Genomic DNA, 23,400 nt, shown 5'->3' with positions numbered 1-23,400 from the left:
AGAATTGCTTGTAGGCCCTAGAGTCTGTGCTACATATACAGAAGTGCAGGATGGAGGGCACATTGGTCTTCAGCTTTATTAGTTAATATAAAACTGTTCTCTAAAGAAATTTTGTCAATTTATACCCCTAGCAGTGTTTTATGACATTTTCTTCTTTTTGCTCTGATCATTCTTGGTTTTATATGATTTACTTTTTATCGCATATGATTGACATTATTTTATTTTATTTATAGTTTTGAATTAAGCAATTTTTTTGTTGGTCCTGGGACTTGAACTCTGGACCTGGGCATTGTCCCTGAGTTCTTTAGCTCAAGGATACCACCTTACCCCTTGAGCCACAGTTCCACTTCTGGTTTTCTGGTGGGTCAATTGGAGATAAGAGTCTCACGGACTTTTTAGTGCCTGGGCTGGCTTTGAACCATTATCCTCAGATCTCAGCCTCCTGAATAGCTAGGATTACTGGCATGATCCACTGCGCCGAGCTGAAAGATGCATTTTTATATGATCAGTTGTGGTCTGGAAACATTAATTGGAAAATTCCAGAAATACACTGTTCATATGTTATGGTATTTTATTTTAAATATTTCATCTTCTAATTACAAAGGTAACAATAGTTGCTCTGTTTAGAAGAGACTGTAAGGGAGAAAGCACAGAGTCTATTTAGGAGGCATGTAAAATTCAGGCAAGAATGATGAGGATGATGACCTTGATTGAGGAGAGTGAAGGGGGCAAGAAGTGGTTCAAAAGCAAAGTCAACATATTATGCTGTTATACTAGCTGTAGAATGTGAGAGAAAAAGTACAATGTTTGTTGTTGCTGTTTTTTTTTTTTTTGACAGTCCTGGGGCTTGAACTCAGGGCCTGAGCACTGTCCGTGAACTTTCTCTAGGCTAGCGCTCTACTACTTGAGCCACAGCATCACTTCCGGCTCTTCTTTGTATGTGGTATCGAGGAATCGAACCTGGGTCTTTGTGCATGCTAGGCAAGCACTCTACCGCTAGGCCAAACTCTAACCCAAGGTTTTGTGGATTTTGTTTGTTGTTTGTTGTTTTGTTTTGTTTTTGCCAGTCCTGGGGCTTGAACTCAGGGTCTGAACACTGTCCTTGGGCCTTTTCCTCTAGGCTAACACTCTAGCACTTGAACTGCTGCACCACATCCACCCCCTTCCCTTTTTTAAAAAAAATTTCCCTGTATGTCATGGGGCTTGAACTGAGGGCCTGAGACTTTTTTTTTTTTGCTCAACTCTAGCACACTACCACTTTGAGCCACAGCTTTATTTTTAGCTTTCTAATGCTCAAATGGAGAGAAGTGTCTCATGGACTTTACTGTGCAGGCTGGCTTTGAACGATGATCCACAGATCTCAGCCTCCTGAGTAGCTTGGAATACAAACTTGAGCCACCAGGAGGAGCTTTGAACAAGCAAATTCCAGGTTCCTATTCAGCAATAGGTTAGAGATGTTTATTAGATAGGTGCTAATATAACCTGAAAGGTCTAAACTAGATATATGCCAACCTAAGAAGTTTAAAGCCATGAGATGATGAAAAAGAATGAGTACAGAATTCCAAGTGAACCCTGGCCTCTCTTGTGATCAGAGGCCAGAAGGCTTACAAACAAGAGACAGAAAAGGATTGCTTGGTAAAGAAGAGAACTAAGAGGGAGTGGTAACCAGTGAGCCTAGTATAGGAATACTTTTAAAGGAGGATTAGCCACATGTTCTGATGGAGTTAAGAAAGAATACTGATTTGCATTTCTTTTGTGGCCAGAGATGTTGAGCATTTCTTCATGTGTCTATAGGCCATTTTTATTTCTTCTTTAAGTCTTTGACCCATCTTTTAATGGGATGGTTGTTTCTTTGGAGATTAGTTTTGGAGTGATTCAATTTTTTGAGCTGTTGATATGTTTTAGATATGAGGCCTTTGTCCGTTGTATGGTTAGTGAAGATCTTCTCCCACTCTGTATGCTTTCTAGTTATTTTGCTGGCTAATTCCTTTGCCATACAGAAGCTCTGCATTTTAATGCAGTCCCACTTATCCAGACTTTCTCTGATTTGTTGTGTTCCTTGGTACTTATTAAGAAAGTTTTGACCTGTGCCAAAGAGACCTAGTGTATCTCCTATTCTTTCTTGTAAAGTTTTCAGTGTACCTGCTTTTTTTTTTTTGCCAGTCCTGGGCTTGAGCTCAGGTCCTGAGCACTGTCCTTGGACTTTCTCAAGGTTAGAGCTCTACCACTTGAGCCTCAGCACCACTTCTGGCTTTTTTCTATGTATGTGGTACCAAGGAATCGAACCGGGCCTTTGTGCATCTAGGCAAGCACTTTAACTACTAGGCCAAACTCCCGGCCCCTAGTGTACCTGTTTTTACCTCGAGGTCTTTGATCCATTTGGAATTAATCCTAAGATGTGGTATTTATACACAATGGAATTCTATGCTGCAGTCAGAAAGAATGACATTGCCCCCATTTGTAAGGAAATGGAAAGACAGAAAAAATCATATTAAGTGAAATAAGCCAGACCCAAAGGAACATAGGCTCAATGGTTTCCCTCATTTGTCCTAATCAGTAGAAACCTTGGGCTCTCCTAGCAGAGATTTACAATAGAGCAAAACGTAGATTCATAGATTCATAAGGCCATATAGAATGAAGCTAAATGAAAGGAACTCCAGGATATAGAAACAAGAGCCATATAATGAATGATTGTTGTCCTTAATGTACTATGTTATCTCTCATCTCTTTTGCTGTCACTTGGTTATCTCATATTGTTACAGCATTCCTTCTGGTTATCTGATATATTGTATAGATACGTATTTGGTTATTTGAAGTCAGATAGGGAAGGGAGGAAAACAAGATGAGGAGCTGGGGCGGGGGGAGGGAAATGGGGACCAATACACGAGAAAGGGTATCAATGTATGTGAAGTAATGCACCATCTCTCTGGTGCATATAATGTAACTCTTCTATTAATTACAATAAAAGTATATGAAAAAAAGAATCCTGAGACTTAACTTTGGTTTTAACAGTATGGGGGTTATTAAAGCCTTTCAGAAGAGCTTATTTTGATACAGGAATGAAGAGCTAAAGCTAGATTGGGTGTACCGTTAAGAAGGAATGGAGGAAACAGCTGGAAGTAGAAAAAATGATGTTTTTATGAATTTATGTCCACAGAGAACAGTTATTAATGGGGGAAAATGTGGGATTAAGATAACTTTTCTTTAAAGGTGGGAGTTATTATGGTGTGATTAACCCTGATGTGAATGATACGGTAGGAAAGGAAATCAGTGACACACAGAGGGAACAATTACTGCCATGAGGTTAAGTAGAAAGAAAGTAGAATCTGTAAGCCAGGTACCAGTGGCTCATGCCTGTAGTCTTACTTACTCAGGAGGCTGAGATCTGAGGATCACTGTGTGAAGCCAGTCTGGTCAGAAAAGTCTGTGAGACTGTTTGTTATCTGTGGCTTGAAGTGGTAGAGCAATGGCCTTGAGCAAAAAGGCTCAGGGATAGCCCCCAGGCCCTGAATTCAAGCCCTATGATCAACAAAGGGAGAGAGAGAAAAAGAGAGGGGGGGGAATAGGGTCTATGGATTATGGTGGATTTGATCACTGTAGGAGCTGCTGATAGATGAAGAGGAGGCAAAATAATGGGTGGATCGCAGTTGAAGCTGGTTGAATGATGATAGGATAGATGGATGGAAGAACTGGTGTTTAAAAATATGAAGATATGGGCCGGGAGTTTGGACTAGTGGTAGAGTGCTTGCCTACCATGCAAGAAGACCCAGGTTCAATTCCTTGGTACCATGTACATAGAAAAAAGCCAGAAGTGGTGCTGTGACTCAAGTGGTAGTGCTCTAGCCTTGAGAAAGTCCAAGGATAGTGCTCAGGCCCTGAGCTCAAGCCCAGTACTGGTAAAAAAATATATGAAGATACAATGGGTGCTGATAGCTCATACCTGTAATCCTAGCTATGTAGGAGGCTGAGATCTGAGGACCAAGATTCAAAGCCAGTCAGGGCAGCCAAATCCTTGAGATTCTTATTTCCAATTAAGTAGCAACAAAAAGCTAGAAGTAGAGCTGTGGTTCAAGTGGTAGAGTGCCAGCCTTTATTGCAAAAGCTAAGTAAGAGCATGAAGCTTTAAGTTCACCACCCCCCCCCCAAAAAAAATAGGTGATAAGCATATTTGAATGGTGGTTGGAGAGTAATATTCTAGAAATTAAGATTATAGAAAGAGCCAATGTAATGGTAATCATGGGTCCTAGGATATGCCTGAGGGAATAATAACTTAAACCCACTGCAATACCATAATATGGTGGGGAGGATGATATCAAGGGTCATCTATGCAGTTATCATTGTCTTCGTGCGTTCTGCTAGAGAGAATGTCATGACCAGGAGCTGAAATCTTCTAAGGATTAAAGTTGAGGTGTCCTCTTGACCACTACCACAAATAAGATTAGGTATGGTGTGGTCTGATAACGTGATTCTAAAAGCTGGAGTTTCAGGGAGGTAGATGAGTGTGGCATTGAGGAACAAGAACACTGACTCTGTCTCTGGGCCAAATGCGAAGAGAAGGCAGTCCCCTCTAAAGAGGCTGTCAGGAGAGAGCAGGTTTCAGCTGGCAGTGGCTTCCAGGCAGGGCTGCTTCCACATTTAAGTCAACCTGGTAAAGTATGTAAACATTCCATTTCCTGATTCCAAATCCTGGCAATTCTGACTCAGCCAGGGGTGGAGCTGGGGCCTAGGTAATACTTCAACTCCCAATAATGGAGATGTGTAGATAGGTTTGTGGCCCTGTTTTACCTGTAGGAAAGAGGTTGAGTCATTGGGAATGACAGAAATGCATTTCTGATTGGGCGGGTGAAAGACTTTGGGAATCTGGCAGGGTGGGACCCATGTTTTAGAATTCAGGACTGAGTATCTAACCCAGCATTACTTATGCTACCCCTCCCTGAGCTACGTGCCCCACATCATTTCAAAGTCTGTTGGTCCTATAAATTGCCCATTCTCACTCATGACTTTTTTTTGTCCTTTCCATTGGTAAATGTTGGTTTTAATTTTGGCCTGAGTATTTTTTAATATTATTTGGATGCTGAAGGTGATGTGTCTGTAGACATCATTGCATAAAAATCCAGATTGCTGATAGACTGGGAGTTTGGCCTACTGGTAGAGTGCTTACCTAGCATATATGAAGACCCAGGTTTGATTCCTCAGTACCACATATATAGAAAAAAGCCAGAAGCGGTCCTGTGGCTCAAGTGGTAGAACTCTAGCCTTGAGAAAGACCAAGGATAGTGGCCAGGCCCTGAGCTTAAGCCCAGGACTAGCAAAAAGAAAATCCAGATTGCTGGGCATGGTGCCTCATGCCTAGAATCCTAGCTACTCAGGAGGCTGAGATCTGAGGATCAAGGTTCAAAGCCAGCCTGGGCACAAAAGGACCTGAGACTCTTATCTCCAGTTAAACCCTAGAAAACGGGAAGTGAGGCTTCGCTCAAGGGTAGGGTGGTAGCCTTGAGATGAAGAGCTCAGGGAGAGCGCCCAGGCAGAGTTCAAGCCCCATGACACCCCCCCCACACACACAAAATCAAGATCAACAAAGAGAATACATTGCCATGTAACCATCGTAGGGCACCCTCTTCTTTTCATTATTTTCTTCTTTTCATTCTTATCCACTGAGGAACATTCAATTTTTATAGGGGACTGTCTTTTGCCTGCTTTGAACAAGATGTTCACGTGAAAGTGTGTAAGCTGTAGGTCATGTGGTGTATTATGGAGGCCTAGCTGTGATATATACTTTTTTTTGTCAGCTTGAATTCAAAGCTTGGGATCTGTCCTTGAGCTTTCTCAAGGTTACCACTTGCAGTTTTTTCTGTGTATGTGGTACTAAGGAAATGAACCCAGGGCTTCCTGCATGCTAGCCAAGTACTCAATCACTAGACCACACTCCCTGCGCTGTGATACAAACCTTATTCTCTTCTTGAGACCCAAGGAATATGCACAAGAGAGCCTGTAAAATCCAAGGTAATATCTTCTTAGATTTCATCTGAAAATCTAAAAAGTGGCAGCACCTTGTGACGAGGAATATACAAGAGAACGTGGCCTTTTCTGCTTGTGCCTACGTCCGCTCTCTTCCTGGCTGACCAAAGATGAGCTGTTGTGGTAAGTGGACATGTGCCCTAGGTGACAGGCCCTCACCTGCTTGACTGTGGTTCTAGCTCTAAGGTTATAAGCAGAGTTAAAGACAGAGAAGAGCTGTGGTTACGGTCACCATGGCTTTCCTTAACTATCAAATACATTGAATAAATATAAACTGCCAGATTCTGCTCCATCGATTTCTATATTTTCACTACTCCATTAAAAAAAAACCACCCTGAATTTTTGTTTGTAGAATGAAGAAACATAGCAGGAACAAAAGGATGAACTATATTTTTCATTTGTCAAAGCTGTAGGACATTATAATGAAGCTTTTGATTGCTGTAAAAAGGACATAAAGGTAGTATTTAATTTAGCTGAATATGTAGGGTCTATTTAAGATAAAGCTAATTGAAATACCCCCCACTCCCTACCCAGGTAGGCTTGGCCTGAATCTTCTGAGCAATATAAGTACAAGACATTCAGCAGTCCCTTCTCTTTCATCAGGTCTGCAAGATGGCTTCTTCTGCACACTCACGCCACTCACTGATGCCAGCTCCAAAACTTTTTGAGACTCTCCAGAACCCAAGTCAGTCCTAGATTTGTTGCTGGCACTGCCCTTTAGCTTCCTACCAACAGATCCATTCCTGTGGTCCTATCTAGTGCCTGCAGAAGTCACTCTAATCCTGTTGGATATTGAGGGTACCACACAGCTCTTTTTGCTTTGTGAAAGACATTTTAGGTCTTACATCAAAGAAAATACTAGAGTATCTGCTGACACATTGGGAAGAGGTAGAATACTGACAGGATGTCTGTCCTTTGAGCATACAAGCTGAAGACCACATTGTATGGGCTGCTCCAATCTCTGCACCACATGGGAATGAGATGGCTGATTTTCAAGAGTTAATCCAGGAGATGCTAGACAGTGATTGCTGGCCTATGTCTCTGGACTGAAAATGTACAATGCTTAAACAGTTGCAGGGCCACATGTGGAAATAGCATTCACAGCTGGGTACAAACAAGCAGAGATCTTTACAGATATAGCCTATGCAGTCAGGAAATAGAGACAGACTGGAAATGAAGGTGTATAGCTATCCTTTAGGAAGTGAAGAGGCACAGAAACACTTATTTTGGCATTCTAAAGAGAGAGAGAGAGACAATCCTGAGCTTGTTGACAATCACTTTGTTGTTGGTTTTGTGTCATGTCTGGTGTGGGGGGGGTCATTGTACAAAGCATGAAAATTTTAGAAAGAGTTACTAAAACAGTTGAGGTGTGCTTAAAAAACTTTTCTAATGGCTATGATACACAGCTATGGGAAGACCTCCAGCACCCATGTTGACTTTAAAATGTTCAGAATGGCAGGTTATCAGGAGGAGAAGAGCCCCTAACACTGAGCTACTCACTGGACTATGCCTTGGCTTCTTTTTGGTTAGAATATAATCAATTTCTGTCCCATTTTTGTTGTGTGTGTGTAGTTGATCCTAATGCTAACTAAGGAAGTCAGTGTGATAGAAACTGGATAAAATCCTAACAGGTGGTGACACATCTGGTGATATTAATAGGATAGAGAAGAATCAGACAGATTAGGGCCTTGTTGGGCTTGTAAAACAACTATAATTACTGACATGGATAAATCTCTGTGATTTAACAAAAAATATTCAAGCTATACTTGAATATCTTTTGTTTTCTTAGGCATACACATTGACCTCATGCCCTAATTACTTCAGGAATTTGGTGACTTACACTTATGTCATAGTAATATCATGGCTTTCTTAGCCTCATTTTCCTGTCTGTTAATGAAGGTATAATTCTCAGCCACATTGTTGAATTATAAAGAGATTATTATGCTTTGAGATCCTAGAAGGTAAATTAAAATAATATATGCAGGTATGCATATGCAGAGTGTGTTTGTGCTGTTTAGGCGGTGTTATTTTCTCTTTGGATTAGATCTGTATCTTTAGTCATCGACTACTAAAGAACTTGTATCATATGTTTTGAAATTTTATGTGAAAATATTGCTGAACACATTTTAGGAATATTAAACTTAGGTTCTTCCCTTAATTTATTATCATAAAACTTCCCAGTGCTGATTACTATAAAGTACAAACTTCACTGTGATTTCTTTTTTATTCTTCAAGCTATTAGAAGAATGTTCAGGATGCAGGTATATGTCCCTCTTTCACTCTGATCATTCTCCCTTAGGACATTTTAAAATGTCATAAACAAGATCATTTTCTCTCTGGTGATATCAATGATAGTTGAAAGTTTCCTTTTTCTCCTCTCCCCCCCCCCCCCACCACCACCTCCTCCTCCTCCTCCTCCTCCTTCTCCTCCTCCTCCTCCTCCTCCTCCTCCTTTCTTCTTTTGCCAGGTCTGGGGCTTGAGCTCAGGGCAGTATCCCTGAGCTTCTTTTGCTCAAGGCTAGCACTCTACCACTTGAATCACAGTGCCACTTCTGGCCTTTTTTGTTAACATGGTACTGAGGAATCGAACCTAGGGCTTCAGACATGCTAAGCAAGCATGCTACCACTAAGCCTCCTTCCCAGCCTGAGGGTTTCTTTTTTGTCTTTAAAAATTATGTCTTTTCGGGGCGGGAAGTTTGGCATAGTGGTAGAGTGCTTGCCTAGCATGCATGAAGACCCAGGTACCATTCCTTGGTACCACATACATAAGGGAAAAAAAAGCCAGAAGTGGTGCTGAATTTCAAGTGGTAGAGCTCTAGCCTTGAGGAAGTCCAAGGACAGTGCTCAGGTCCTGAGCTCAAGCCCAAGACTGACAAAAAAAATAAAAAGTATGTCTTGTCTAGATGAGGGTAAAAAAAGTTGACACAGTCTTTAGATGGGAAAAATAACCTGTAGGACATTTTCTTAGCTGGAACTGATGTAATGTATCCTGGTCTGCAGTGGTTCAAATTCATCAAGTTTTGAGGATATAATTTAATTCTAGAAGATACGGCAGAAAAGCACAAGGACTTTACACAGTAAGACTACTGATAGAAAAAAAACAAAACAAAACAGGGGAGAATAGAATGGGGTCTCTATGCAAATCCTTAGAAACCAAATGCCCTAGACTACACTGGTTCATTTTTCTTTTCATGTAAGTCCTAAAAAATAGTAGTAATTTCTACATGCCTATAATCTCAGCACTGAAGAGGCCTAGGCAGGAAAACCCCTTGAGGACAGGATATGTAGTAAGACCTTGTCTCAAAACTATTATCAGCTGGGTGCCGGTGGCACCATCTTGTAATCCTAACAATTCAAGAGGCTGAGATCTGAGTATCACCCTTAGAAGCTAGCAGAGTCAGGAAGGTCTATGAGACTCTCATCTCCAGTTAATCACAGCAAGGGCCAAAAGTAGCACTGAGCCTCAAGTGGTAGAGTGCTAGCCTTGAGCAAAAGTAGCTCAGGGATAGCTCCTAGGCCCAGAGTTCAAGCCCCACACTGGCAACAAAACAAAACAAAAAAGGAATAATAACACTAATACAGTCTGATGTCAGTGTCGAAACTCTGCCTCTTACATCAAAGTAGTTTTTCATACTTGCATTATGACATTGGAGCCTTTTTCTCCAAAACAAAAGAAAACATACTTAAAAGTCAATTGACAGCTTTGTGTTGATAAAGATAAATATAGCACAGTTCAAGTAGTTAATTCATGAATAATCAGTGAACCCTCCAAGGACAAAAAGTGCCATCTGGCAGTCTGATGACAATTGGGGTGAGTCTCATGTCACTTCCCCACCTGGTTCCTTCTCTACTTTGTTGAAAGAAAGCCAGGCTCATGTAGTCAGAACACAATACCTTTGGAAAATGTGATGTAGGCAAAACATTAAAAAGAGCATTTGTTTTATAAATGTCAGGTTGTTTAAAAAAATCCCAAATTGTTTGTGTTTAATAGAAATTTTATTCAAAATGAAAACCTTACCTAAACTATTAATATATAAAGTTAAACTGGTAAAGCAATTTTTACTTTTTAAGACTAATACAAAACCAGTACATATCAACAAATAATACAGTTATCATAAACAGTTATCATAGCTTTACCAGAATAATTCTCTGTAAATAAGCCACAAATGTATCATAGCTAGGTTTCTATCCATTCATCTAGTACATAAAGAAAACATTCTTGATTTTGCTTTTGATAGTCACCAAAGGTTTGCTAAGGAAATACTACTGCTGATCGTATATATGTATGTATGTAGGTACTGGTACTAGAGGTCACTTGACCTTTTATAACAAGGTTAGTGGTGTTCTACCATTTGAGCCATAAGCTCTACTTGTTTTTTTACTATATATTTTTTTAAGAGATGGAGCATTTCTGACTTTTATACCTAGGCTGTCTTTGAACCATGATCTTTTACTCTCAGCTTCTGGAGTAGCTAGGCATCCTACACTGAAATCAAGCAAAACCTGATGTTAATCAGTGGTCCACTTACACTGCTTGAATAAAATGAGTGATTCGTGTAGCTTTGATAGGAATTAGGTCATTGTTTTTCCAGCAAAGCAGCGCTGAACAAGACTTCTACAATTTAGAATACTGAATTATTTGGCTACCTAAAAAGCAAAAGGAAGCAAAAATAATGCTATGAGCTATTCTTTAATTATGAAAATTGCAACTCAACAGTATTTAGGAACAAAAAATCCGACTAGAAGCTAGTTCTTTGTATGTTTTATATAACTTAGGACAGCATTTGAGTTCTCAAGTTAATTTCAAACATTAATGAAATTTCTTACTATACTAATAATGGTGAGCTAGGTTTTAGAAATAATTTTTCCTGATGAAAGTAATATGCACATGGTAATTTAAAATATCTTTCAATAGCTGGGTCCTGGTTACTTACGTCTGTAATGCTAGCTATTCAGGAGACTGAGATCTGAGGATTGTAGCTGGAAGACATCCAAGGCAGAAGGTCTGTGTGAAACTCTTATCTCCACTGACCTACTCAGAAAAAACTGGAAGTATGGCTCAAGTGGTAGAGCACTAGCAAAAAGAAGTTCAAGGACAAAGCCCAGGCCCTCAGTTCATACTCCAAGACGGGTACCAAACATGAATGGAGAGATAGACAGATAGATTAAATGTCCTTAAAGGCTAAGAAAGTGAGTCAGTGAGAAATTACTCAGTCCAAAACACAGGAGGAATCCAACAGTTGACACTGCAGAAACTGAACATCCACATACAAAAGAATGAAGTTGAAATTGAGTGCTGGTGGCTTAGACTATATGGTAGCTACTCCTGACAAATTTCAGATTTTCATTTAAATCCTTGCCGCCCCCCAACTACCATGCAGTCAGGGCCTGGGCTCTGTTCCTTAGCTTTTTTTCCCCTCCTCAAGGCTAATGTTCTACCACTTTGAACAACAGCTTCACATAAGGCTTCCTGGTGATTAATTCAAGATTAGTCTCACTGACTTTCCTGCCTGGGCTGGTTTTGAACTGAGATTCTCAGATTCCTGGGTAGCTAGCATTGCAGGTGTGAGCTACCAGTGCTAGGCTTTAAATTCTTTTGAACTGTGTTCCAGTCACACTTTTTTTTCTCTTTGAGGCATAATCTTTTTCATTGTTACATTGTCTCCCTACAATTCAGAGTAGAAAGTAAATAATTTAAAGTGTTTATCAGGTCATTTTCAATCCAAAAAATGAAGTACAGTTTGTCATAAATTTACTTTTGTAATAGGAAGTAAAGCACACTTACACTGAATAGTTTTATCTTGTTTCACTGAGCAGAGGAGAAAGTAACCATGTTGCAGTAAATACATTTATTTATTATATAGACTGGCAGAATATTTGTCATTGTAAACGTTCCCTATCTTGTGTATTGGAGATCTAAGGAATGTGGAGGGCTGTTTTTATCTTGAGGATTTCTAAGAAACACACCAAGAGCAATATCAGTTTCAAGTAAATTTGGTTGATGTCCTTTCACCTTTAAAATGACCTTCAAGCAAGCTAATTGTATCAGTTGTTTTGAAAATACCTACTATGCATAAGGTAATTTGCTATGGAGAGCAGACAGAGTTAAAAAGAGTATGGTCACAGAAAGTCTGCCCTTAGGAGTTCTAAAGATAAAGCTCAGTTACTGAGTACTGCTCAATAAACATATTCATCAGGGAAACTTTGCCCCAGACGCATAAATCACACCCTCCAAGTTTACGATTACATCAGGCTGAAGTTATGGACCAAGCAAATGCCTGCTAATTTTTTTATTACACAAGGAAAGGCTTGTTGTCACTAATAGTGTTACTAATAGTTATCTCCAGCAGTTTTTCTTCACTAAGGTGACTTCTCCAACTCTTCCTGAAAGCTCTAGAGCTTTGTAAAGCTCTTTTCATTTTCAGAGCAAGAAAAAAAATCTTCATAACAAGGGCTTACCACTTCCAAAGTCACTTTATATTGAATCCAAGACAAGTAAAATTTCCTATCTGCTGGTCCATAAAAATAGAATCTTGCTAGAACCACATAACTCATGGGGAAAAAAAGCAAGAACATCCTGTAACTGTTGAAGTTTACCAAAGAATATCTTATAATAGTTGACGATTTAAATCTATTACATTAAATATTAAAGATACTATTGGGTGGGTGAGGAGAAAGCTGTATTTAAAAATTTGAATCTAGAAAGCCATTATTGAAACCTTTTTTAATTTCAACATCTGCTAGTGAATGGGACTATAAAGATTACTGAGACCGTTTTTGCCCTGAAGCCTATCAAAAATAAGAACATAAGAACAACTCACAGCTGTTGTTCCCTTCACAAAGCATCCATTGCTTTTATGGTTTTATATCCATTATCTTTTGAACAGTACGGTTTGGGCTTTCCAGCTGGGGTAACAAAGGCCTAAAGAGATGAAATGGATACTTAACCAACTCCTGTGTTTCTGCATTGACTTTGTGAAGCACCAGTAAATGATGGAGGACTTAGATATTTGATGTAATAAGCTATGGAATGTACCAAAAGGAATCATGTAAGACCTTCAATGTGCCTAGATAAAACTACTAAATGACTAAGCAAAACCATGTAGGTTGATGTTACTAAAGACATGAAAGATTTTAACTTATATTTTATTAATTGGACAGGTATTTGTTGAGTACACAGTATAGGAAAACATTATACAGTTCTGTTTGGTTCTGCTATTGCTCTTAGTGATTTAATCATACCTGGTGCAAAATATTTAAAAGTGGAGATGACTATGATCAAGAATAAAAAGGACTCTGAGATACCATACCTGCTTTTCATTGATTTCTTCTCTGTCATGAATTGTCAGATGTTTCCTTGTATGTTTGACAACTCCTAGGAGCTAAATTCTTCAAAGGAGTAGTATGACCCTAAGGCAATTTTTTTTTCTGTTTCTTTTTGCCAAGATGTATTTTTTAAATCTTAGTTTTAAAAATGAAAAGATAAATTGTGGCTGGGCTTGTAGCTTAGTGGTTAGAGCATGTGCTTAGGATGTGTGAAACCCCTAGCCTCTTTCAACCCCTAGCCTCCTTCCCTACAAAAGGACCAAATTAAGTTCAAAAATAAATATGAATCGTAGTCTTTAACTCACATTTCCTCCACGGGCAGTAGGAAACATTTTGTTCCTTTTTTATTATTCTCTATCTAACTCTATTATACTAAAATCTTCACTGAAACCTAAAAATAAATAAATCTGAATAACATTTTTTATCTGCAGGTCGCACTTTTTTCATTTTCAATTTTTTTTGAAGGGGGTGAAATACCAAGTTCAACAATGCAATTCTGAATACATCCCTGTAATCACTGTAAGACAGGAACATCAGGCCACCTCTGACCGATGACTGTGTGAGAGATGTGGTTCAGGTTCACATTGACTTATTTGTCCTAACATTTAAAAAATTGGTTTTTTCCAAGTCTTTCCATTTCCTTACAAATGGGACAATTCAAGTATTCTTAGTACTAAGGGGGCATGTTTCTGTGAACACTATGTCATTCAGGAGATGAAACATTACTAATAATCCTGAAGCTTTCTTCATATGGTGCCTAGGTCTTGCTTTCGTTGTAGTTATTCACCTATAGGTAAGCACTGTCCTGACACTATAAATCTTACCTATTTTAAAAATGAAGAATATTGTTCAGGTTAGGTATGATGGTGTGTGCCTGTAACCCAAGCACTGGAGTGGCTGAGACAAGAAGTTCATGAATTCAAGGCCGGCCTAAGCTATTTAGCAAAATCTTGTCTCAAAATATTATTCAGCCGTAACAATGAAGAAAATTCTGTGAATGAACCTTGAAGACACTGTGCTAAGCAAAGTTAGTCCACTTGCTTGAGGTGTCTAAAGAATCAAATTCACACTAAGTGCCAGTGACTCACATTTATAATCCTAACTACTCAGGAGACTGAGACCCAGAGGATGCCAGTTTGAGACCAACCTGGGCATCAATGTCTGTGAAATTCCATTTCTAATAATAATTATTAAAAGGAGGGCTGGAGGCATGGCTCAGGTAGTAGGATACCAGCTCAGCAAGTAAACCAAGTTCAAATCTTGAACTGAGTTCAAATCTTAGTACATAATTATGTATATAAAAAATACAAAGGGGCTGGGAATTTGGCCTAGTGGTAGAGTGCTTGCCTAGCATGCATGAAGACCTGGGTTCAATTTCTCAGTACCACATACACAGAAAAAAGCCAAAAATGGTGCTGTGACTTCAGTAGTAGAGCGTTAGCCTTGAGACAGTGCTCAGGCCCAGAGTTCCAGGCCCAAGACTGGCAAAAAAAAAAAAATAAAAAATTGAGGGGCTGGGAATTTGGCCTAGTGGTAGAGTGTTTGCCTAGCATACACAAAGGCCCAGGTTCGATTCCTCGGTACCACCTACATAGAAAAAAAAAAAAGCTGGAAGTGGTGCTATGGCTCAAGTGGTAGAGCAGTAGCCTTGAGAAAGCCCAAGGACAGTGCTCAGGCTCTGAGTTCAAGCCCCAGAACTGGCAATTTTTTTTTAAATACAAGAAAGCTCATTGAAATGCAAGGTCTGAAGGTAAAGTCCCCATTTGGATAAATACTAAGCAGTGAAGCTGATAGATCATGTGGTTAAAATATTTTGTAAGAAAGCTCCAAACTATTTTCCCAAGTGGTTTTGTCATTTTGTATTTTCACCAGAAACGAATAAAAACATGTTTCACATTCATTGTCAAGTATAGCCCATGTTTTGGATTTTAGCCAATGTAGTCATTTTAATCTGTGTTTTGTGATTTTTAATTTTCATCTTTCTAATTACATGATGTTGAACATAATTTATATGTGTATTTGCTATGTGTCTCTTGTTTGTTGAGATGTTTGTTCAATTGTTTTTCCCATTTTAAATTAAGTTGTGCCAGGCACTGGTGGCTCATACTTTTAATCCTAGCTATTCAGGAAGCTGAGATCTGAGGAGTATGGTTTGAAGCCAGCCAGAAGAGAAAAGTTCAGGAGACTCTTAGTTCTAGTTAACCAGCAAAATGCTGAAAGTGGAAGTGCTGAGTGGTAGGGCATCAGCCTTGAGTGAAAAAGCTAAGAGACAGTGCCCTAGGGCCTGTACCCTAGCTCTCAGGAAGCTAAGATCTGAGGATCATGGCTCCAAGTTAGCACAGGCAAGACAGGTCATAAGACTCTTACCTCCAATTAACCACCCAGAAACTGGGAATGCAGCTGTGGCTCAAAGTGGTAGATTGCTGGCCTTGAGCAATAAAAGCTCAGGGATAGCACTCAGACCCTGAGTTAAAGTCCCACAAACAAAACCAAAAACATGTTAGATATTTCCACTCCTTTTCTACATAGTAATTATTGAGGTCTAACTGATTGGGCTGGCTTTAGTGTTTAACCATTATTTCTGGGAAGTTTGGATGATTCTTTTTTTGATATTTTGCATTGTATCTTCAGTATATCTTCAGTTGATATTTCTAAGAAAACTGTGTAGGTTATATAATATCTGAATTTACTGAAAATTTATAATGTCTTTGCACATTTGAGTTAGTACTGAGTAATTAAATTATAATCACTGTTCCTCGGGGATTTGTAGTTATTATTCTATTGTTTGAGGGAAATTCACTGTTTCAGAAAAACTTCAGACTATTCTAGTACACATTTTTTGCAAGTATACCTATTTAACCAGATGGTGCTGTAACATTTCCATCAGGAAATGTTGAATGCAACTGCAACACGGTCTGCATTTTCATCTCCTTTCAAATTTACTTTTTTTTCCCCCTAGTATATTTTAATTTTAGCTCATCTTCCATTTACTTCAATTTCTTTAGCAACAATTATTCTGTTGATTAAATCTCAGTTCCTAAATCAGTACTTGTCATTTTCTACCACTGCATTTTCATAATTCTCTTCCTTATTCTGCACTGTGGGAAAATGTCTTGAATGTGACTTCCTCATTATGAAATCAGCCTTTTCTGTTTCTCAAGTTTCCTGAGGTCATTCCTTATCTGAGCCCTTTCCTGTTCCTCCTCTTCTTGTTGTGCTTGTTCTTAGCGACAGTGTCTTTCTATGTCTAATGTAGTGTCCGAATTGAAGTTGTTGTCTTTCAGGTCCTGGGGCTTGAACTCTGGATCTGAGTGCTGTCCCTGAGCCTTCTTTTGCTCAAGGCTAGCACTCTACCACCTGAGCCACAGAGCCACTTCTGGCTTTATCTGAGTAGTTTATTAGAGATAAGTTTCATGGACTTTCTTGTCCTAGGTGGCTTTGAACTGTGACCCTTGGCTCTCAGCCTCCTGAGTAGCTAGGATTACAGTCCTGAGTCACAGGCCAATTGGCTAAAATGGATTGCTTTGTTACCTCCTTTGTGTTTCTTGGAGTAAACTGTCAGAGCACTGTTGCTGGTCCCTGTGTCTGCTCACTGAGGACTTGTATTTACCAGTAAGGATACTAGTCTTTGAATGGGTGAGGGTAGGGAGGAAAAGAGTCCTCTCTGAAAACAGAACTCACCAGTGTGGGAATAGCCTTCCCATTTCTTGCCTGCTGCAAACCCAAAGACTCTGAGGATGGAGGGTAGGCGGGTGCCAAAACTTTCCCCTTAAAACTTCCTGGCTAGCTGTGTTGTTTCCTTTTAGAAGTAAGGATTCTGTATTTCTATCATCCTTACAATAGTTGTGACATTTCTCCCAAATTCTTTGAAGTAGTTATTGTTCAAAGCAGGTATTGCTCTCTTTCTTGTCTGTCTTCATGTGTTAGATGAATCTGTGAGGCCATATGAGGAAGTTGCCTTTCCGGTTTTCTGGTGGAGATAAAGAGTCCCAGGGACTTTTCTGCCTGGGGTTGGTTTTGAATGTGATCCTCAGATCTCAGCCTCCTAAGTAGCTAGGATGACAGGCGTGTAGCACTGGCTCTCAGCTTGATTCTGTCTTCATCTTACATTTAATTATCTTCTAAAAGAAGTTGTTTCTATTGACACAGTGATCTCTTTTCCAGGTGTCATGGTCTCTCTGGTTCATTATCATACTTTTGGTTCAAAAGGTGCTGGCCCAGGCTTTAGAGTTAACAGTCTCACTTCTGTATGCCTGTGAGGAGGGGGGTAGGGCTGGGGGAAACCTCTGCTAGACAGCAGGCCTCGTGACTCACCTGCTTTGAAAATGGCTACCAGCAGCTTTTCCTCGAGAAGTAGGCAAGTTATTTATTTTTGCCATTCATCCTTTTCTTAAATGCCAATATTGCGTCTTTATTATTAGAGTTTTTGTTCCTTATTAGTCTTTCATTTTCATGATAGTTTACTGTCTTAATATTTTCATCTCACTTTCTTAAGCACAAGCCCCTACTCTCCATTCCTGTGGTTTGATTTTGAAAGCTGGAAGGATATCTAACTCTCAGAGTAGTGGTAGCATTCTCACAGAAGAGTTTTTTTTCCTCTTTTTTCTTTCATTTAGTAAAATCTACATAAATTCTCATATCCTTTGATTGATTTTGTCCTCAAATTTATGTCTGAAAATGTATTAGTTAAAATTTTTTCCTGGCCAGGCAGTATAATCCTAACTACTCAGGAGGCTAAGATCTGAGGATCAACAGTTCAAAGGGAGCCCAGACAGAAAAAAAAATCCTCAAAATTCTATCACCAGCTAACCAGCAAAAAAGCTGGACTGGAGGAATGGTTCAAGTGGTAGAGTGCCAGCTATGAGGGAAACATGAGTGAGATTAACCCTTAGGCACAAGTGCAAAACAAGTTAGGCAGCCCATATGCCATTTAGAAAAAAAGAAACAAAGTGGGTAGGTTATGTCAGGAGATAATCCGCCCTGACAAAACCCAGCTTTAGAGAATGACCCTGACTGTTAATGAACTTGCCAGAAAGGTCACACGACCTATATTCACAGACAAGCTCTGGCCCTGACGATACTTCAGGTATATCTAGTTTGGATTCTAGTATATTAATAGGAATGATTTTAAACAATTTAGCAGGGGTGGTCCAGAAAAAATCATTTTAAAGAGATCTCACTTGTAAGATATAGTCTAATTTCAGAAATATTAAGATATAAGAAAAATACTTCTGAAAATTTACAGATTGGTGAGGAGATATTAGCACAAAATTGCAGTTACATGGAAGGAATAGAATTTTGACATCTATTGTTCAGTCTGGTGATAGCTAGTACAGTATATTTCAAAAATATCATAAATTTCATGTTTCTACTATGAAAAGTTCTATATACAATGTTATAGACATGCCAATTATCTTGATTTAGTTCTTCCAAAATTACATGTGTATGAGTGTATGTGTATATATACACATATACATATATAGCTATATATACATATACGTATATACATATACGTATATGTATATATATACACATAAAAGCATCACACTGTCTTCATAAATATATGTACTTTTAATATTCCAGTTAATGCCAGGTGTGGTGGCTCACGCCTGTAATCCTAGCTACTCAGGAGGCTGAGATCTAAGGATCAAGGTTCAAAGCCATCCCTGGCACAAAAGGCCCCAAGACTCTTATCTCCAAGTAACCTCTAGAAAACAGAAAGTGGGGCTTGGCTCAAACATGGGGTGGTAGCCTTGAGCTGAAGAGCTCAAGGACAGTGCCCAGGCCAAGTTCAAGCCCCATGACCCCCAAAATAAAAAATCCAATTAGAGAGAGAGAGAGAGGGAGAGAGAGAGAGAGAGAGAGAGAGAGAGAGAGAGAGAGAGAGAGAGAGAGAGAGAGAGAGAGAGAGAGGGAGAGAGAGAGAGAGGGAGAGAGAAGGAGGGAGGGAGGGAGAAGGAGGGAGGGAGAGGGAGGGAGGGAGAGGGAGGGAGAGAGAGAGAGAGAGAGAGAGAGAGAGAGAGAGAGAGAGAGAGAGAGAGAGAGAGAGAGGGAGAGAGAGAGAGGGAGAGAGAGAGAGGGAGAGAGAGAGAAGGGGGGGAGCGCCAGTCCTGGGCCTTGAACTCAGGACCTGAGCACTGTCCTGAGCTTTTTTTGCTCAATGCTATAGTGCTCTACCATTCCAGTTACAACTCTCCTCCTCCTCCTCCTCCTCCTCCTCCTGCTCCTCTTCCTCCTCCTCCTTGTCCTCCTCCTGTTCCTCCTCCTCCTCCTCCTGCTCCTCCTCCTCTTCCTCCTTCTTTTTCTTCTCTGGATATAAAAATTTCACAAACTTTCCTGCCCAGGTTGACTTCTACCCAGGATCCTCAGGTTTCAGCCTTTTGAGTAAGCAGGATTATAGGCATGAGCCACTGGTACTGTTTCAATTGAATATTTTAAAATCAAATATTTAGCTTGTAGCTTATCCATCTGTTTCTCACCTGGCTTTTAGATGGTTGCCTTGTTGGGAAGGTCATCTGTAGTTACCTCTCATTAAACTCAGGGATTTTTATCTTGGAAGCTACCAAATCTACCTGAGGCTTTCACCAGCCTACCTAATCTTGCTTGCAATCTGCTTCTTATGCTGTCCCAGAATCCTTGGAAGAGTCTTAGTCACTTAACAAATAGTGTAGGGATATGTAAGAAAAGCATTTTTTCTTTCCTTCCTCTCCCTCTCCTCCCTCCCTCTCTTTCTCCCTCCTCCCCTTTTCTTTTCCTCCCCCCCTTCTCTCTTTGCCAGTCCTTGGGCAAGAACTCAGGGTCTGGGCACCGTCCCTAAGCTTCTTTTCCTCAAGGTTAGCACTCTACTATTTGAGCCACAGCACCACTTCCAGCCTTTTCTGTGTATGTGGTAATGAGGAATTGAACCCAGTGCTTCATGCATGCTGGGCAAGCATTTTACCACTAGGCTACAGTCCCAGCCAAGAAAAGCATCTTTTCTATCAAAACAGTTTACTTCCTTTCTGTTACTCTTGTGAGAATTGTTCTGAATAGGTTCTGCATTGATCATGTAGTTTGGCCCTCGTTAACTACATTTTAGTTACACACATCCTTTTCCTGTTTCTTAAGACAGCTTATTAGAAGCTCCTTGAATTTTAATTGTCTCCTGTTAAATTAAACCACATCCTTCTGCAGATTTTGTGCCTGAGCTCAGTCAATCTGAGCAGAGGGCGGTGGGACATGCCCAGCTGGGGATAAACAGGGACCAGCCTGCCTGCTCTGTGAGCTTGTTTGCCAAATTTTTGGCTGACTGGAGCACCCTTCTTCAGAAGTCAACTTTGCCTTGCCAAAGTCCTTTTGAGTTAGTGTCATTATTACTATGTGACACCCAGGAACTATTTTCTAATGAAGGGGATGAAGGTTACATGGATAGAGCAGTAAGTTTACTGTTCTAATCCTCCCTTTGCAAGAGTCCGGGGAGGATCTCTTGACCAAGCCTTGAAACTCAGGTCATGTGCCTTCTGTGTACTCTGGGTTCCTATTATATCACTGAAGTTCCAGCCTTGCTGCAGATTATGAGAAGGTTAAATAAATAGTGCTTGAGTCTCACTCCTGTGACTCTGTAGTCACAGAATCTGGATGATCTAGATGTAGCTTAGACTTCTTTGTTCTCTTTCCTTGCTTTTCTGGGCCTCCAACCCTCTGACTGCTCATCTCTCTCCCCTGGGAGCGTCTTTCTGTACACATCCTTCATCTGCCCAGGCTCAAGGGAGATAGGCAGAAGGAGCCTGGTGCAGGCTGAAGCCTGTGTTGGCATCTGTTTAACATAGTGTCCTTTGTCTTTCAAATAAGGTCTAGTACTTGGAAAAACACTTATAACTGTTGACTTTGGAGGTCAAGGCCACCTATGTGTGTATTACAGCAGTGCTAGACTGCTTTCTTGGAAAACTTTGACCTGTATTTTGTTCCATGTTTCTACAGCCAGCAAGTCTCTTGACTTTCCCAAAGGGACATAAGATATGTTCTTATCTAGTTACCTAGGAAGCTTGGGTCTCTCTACTAGAACTTGAGTTTATTACAGAAAAATTCACATTAGATTTATTTTTTTCAGTTCTTACCAATTTATTTCTAAGAAAAAATTCTCTGACAAAACTTAAAATCCCTTTCTACATCTCTACAGTTCCTTAAATCTTCCCCAGTCCTCCTCTGCCCTGCCATTCTCCTCTTTTCACCTTCCTTCTTTCCCTCCCTCCCTCCCTACCTCCCTCCCACCTTCTTTCCTTCTTTTGGGAGTGGAGCCTCCTTACTTTCTCAAATTTAGGGTAGGTCAACTGAGGCTGGTTAGAAAGAACCTTCCAGCACCCTTCCTGTCTGGGGACCTTGGTTGATCAGCACTGCCTGAGACTACCATTGAGAGTTCATACTGCGTCCTCACTGCAAAATTCTCTTAACATTTTTTTCTGGGACCTTTGATTAAGTATTATATTATCTATTGGATGCCGTAAATACAGTCCTCTAAGCCAGGTTTGGTGGCTCACCCCTGTAATCCTAGCTACTCAGGAGGCTGAGATCTGAGGATTGTGGTTGAAAGCTAGCTGGGGCACTGAAGTCCATGAGACTCTTATCTCCAATTAACCACCAGAAAACTGGAAATGGTGCTTGTGGCTCAAGGGGCATGGTGGTAGCCTTGAGCTGAAGAGCTCAGGCACAGCGCCCAGGCCGAGTTCAACTGACACACTTTTTGATTTTTTCTATTTCTATTCCCAGTATGTTATTTGGAACACCAGCCCAATTTAAAGAATCTCATTCTTAGTATCCAAAAGAGAGGTCTTGCTGGACACAGTGGCTCTTGCCTGTAATTCTAGCTACTCAGGAGACTGAGATATGAGGATCACAGTTCAAAGCCAGCCTGGGCAGTAAAGTCTGTAACAGTCTTTTCTGCAATTAAACACCTGAAAATTGAAGTGGCACTGTGGCACAGAGTGATAGCGCATTATCTTTGAGCAAAAGAGCTCAGGGATAGTGCTCAGGACCTGAGTTCAAGCCCCACAACTGACAAAACAGGAGAGAGAGAGGGGGGGGAGCTGTCCTATTCTTCCTCAATGCCAGTTGCTGTAGGCCTCTGACATGATGGACCCTGTATCTAGGCTCCCTTTTCTGCCGGGCAGATAGGAAGTTCAGTGTCAAATACATTGCATCTTCAGAAATATCTGAAGATGCACAATAGGTTATTTTGTGTACTCTATTCCAGCTTTTCTGAACATTATTTTTCAGTACTCTTTATTTCCTCCTTTCTTTGTGATCTTGTTTTCTAAAGTATGTATCTTTAGTAGCTCATAACTCCCTTTTGCATTAAGATACTGTACAAGTTGGTAAATAAGAACCATCTTAAAAATTTAAAGAATCTGTTTGATATACCATTACTACCCTGGTCTTAGGTTGTAGCTTTCCATCTGTCAGAGGCTCCTGGTGGGTCCTGCCACATTGCCTCTTTTTGTTTTGTTTTGTTTTCTTCCTGGTCCTGGAGCTTCAACTCAAGATGTGGGTGCTCTCTCTGAGTTTCTTTTGCTCAAGGTTGGTTCTCTTCCTCTTGAGCCACCGTTTCATTCTAGCTTTTTGGCGGTTAATTGGAGGTAAATTCTTTCCCACTTTGGCTTCCAACTGTGATCTTCAGATCTCAGCTTCCTGAACTGTAGCTGTGAGCCACTGGTATCCAGCTACCCCATTGCCTCTTCACCTCCAGTTTGCCCTTATGCTATCTGAGATGGCTTTCTCAGGCCCCTACCTGCAGAGTAGGGTTGAGGCAGCTCAAGGTAGAGTTCCTCTCTTAGCACTAACCTCCCCTTACCCTAACCCTTTCTAGACCCATTTTCTACATTTCCTCTCCTGCTCCTCCTATTTCTACAGGCCTTGTTTTGCCTACTCTGCCTTTGTCACTTCCTTCCCCTTTCTCTACTCTGGGTAACTGTCCTCTGTGAAGGTGTTGTTGCTAGCCTTTAGCAGTAAGTCACTTCCTCTTTTGCTGCACAAACCAAGCTGTTGCTACTTCATGGTGTGATTTAGGAAGAGATTAACCAC

At 40.3% G+C, this 23,400-nt stretch overlaps 1 pseudogene; it reads left to right on the top strand.

The window, feature by feature from the left end:
- The first annotated feature begins 6,630 nt into the window (after positions 1-6,630).
- Positions 6,631-7,353, top strand: LOC150062789 (enolase-phosphatase E1 pseudogene; annotated as a pseudogene).
- Positions 7,354-23,400: the final 16,047 nt, after the last annotated feature.

Source organism: Megascapheus bottae, chromosome 5 (assembly GCF_031878675.1).
Source record: "Megascapheus bottae isolate mThoBot1 chromosome 5, mThoBot2.hap1, whole genome shotgun sequence".
NCBI lineage: Eukaryota > Metazoa > Chordata > Mammalia > Rodentia > Geomyidae > Megascapheus > Megascapheus bottae.
The sequence above is the reverse complement of the archived record's forward strand: the minus strand, read 5'-3'. Positions and strand labels throughout refer to the sequence as shown.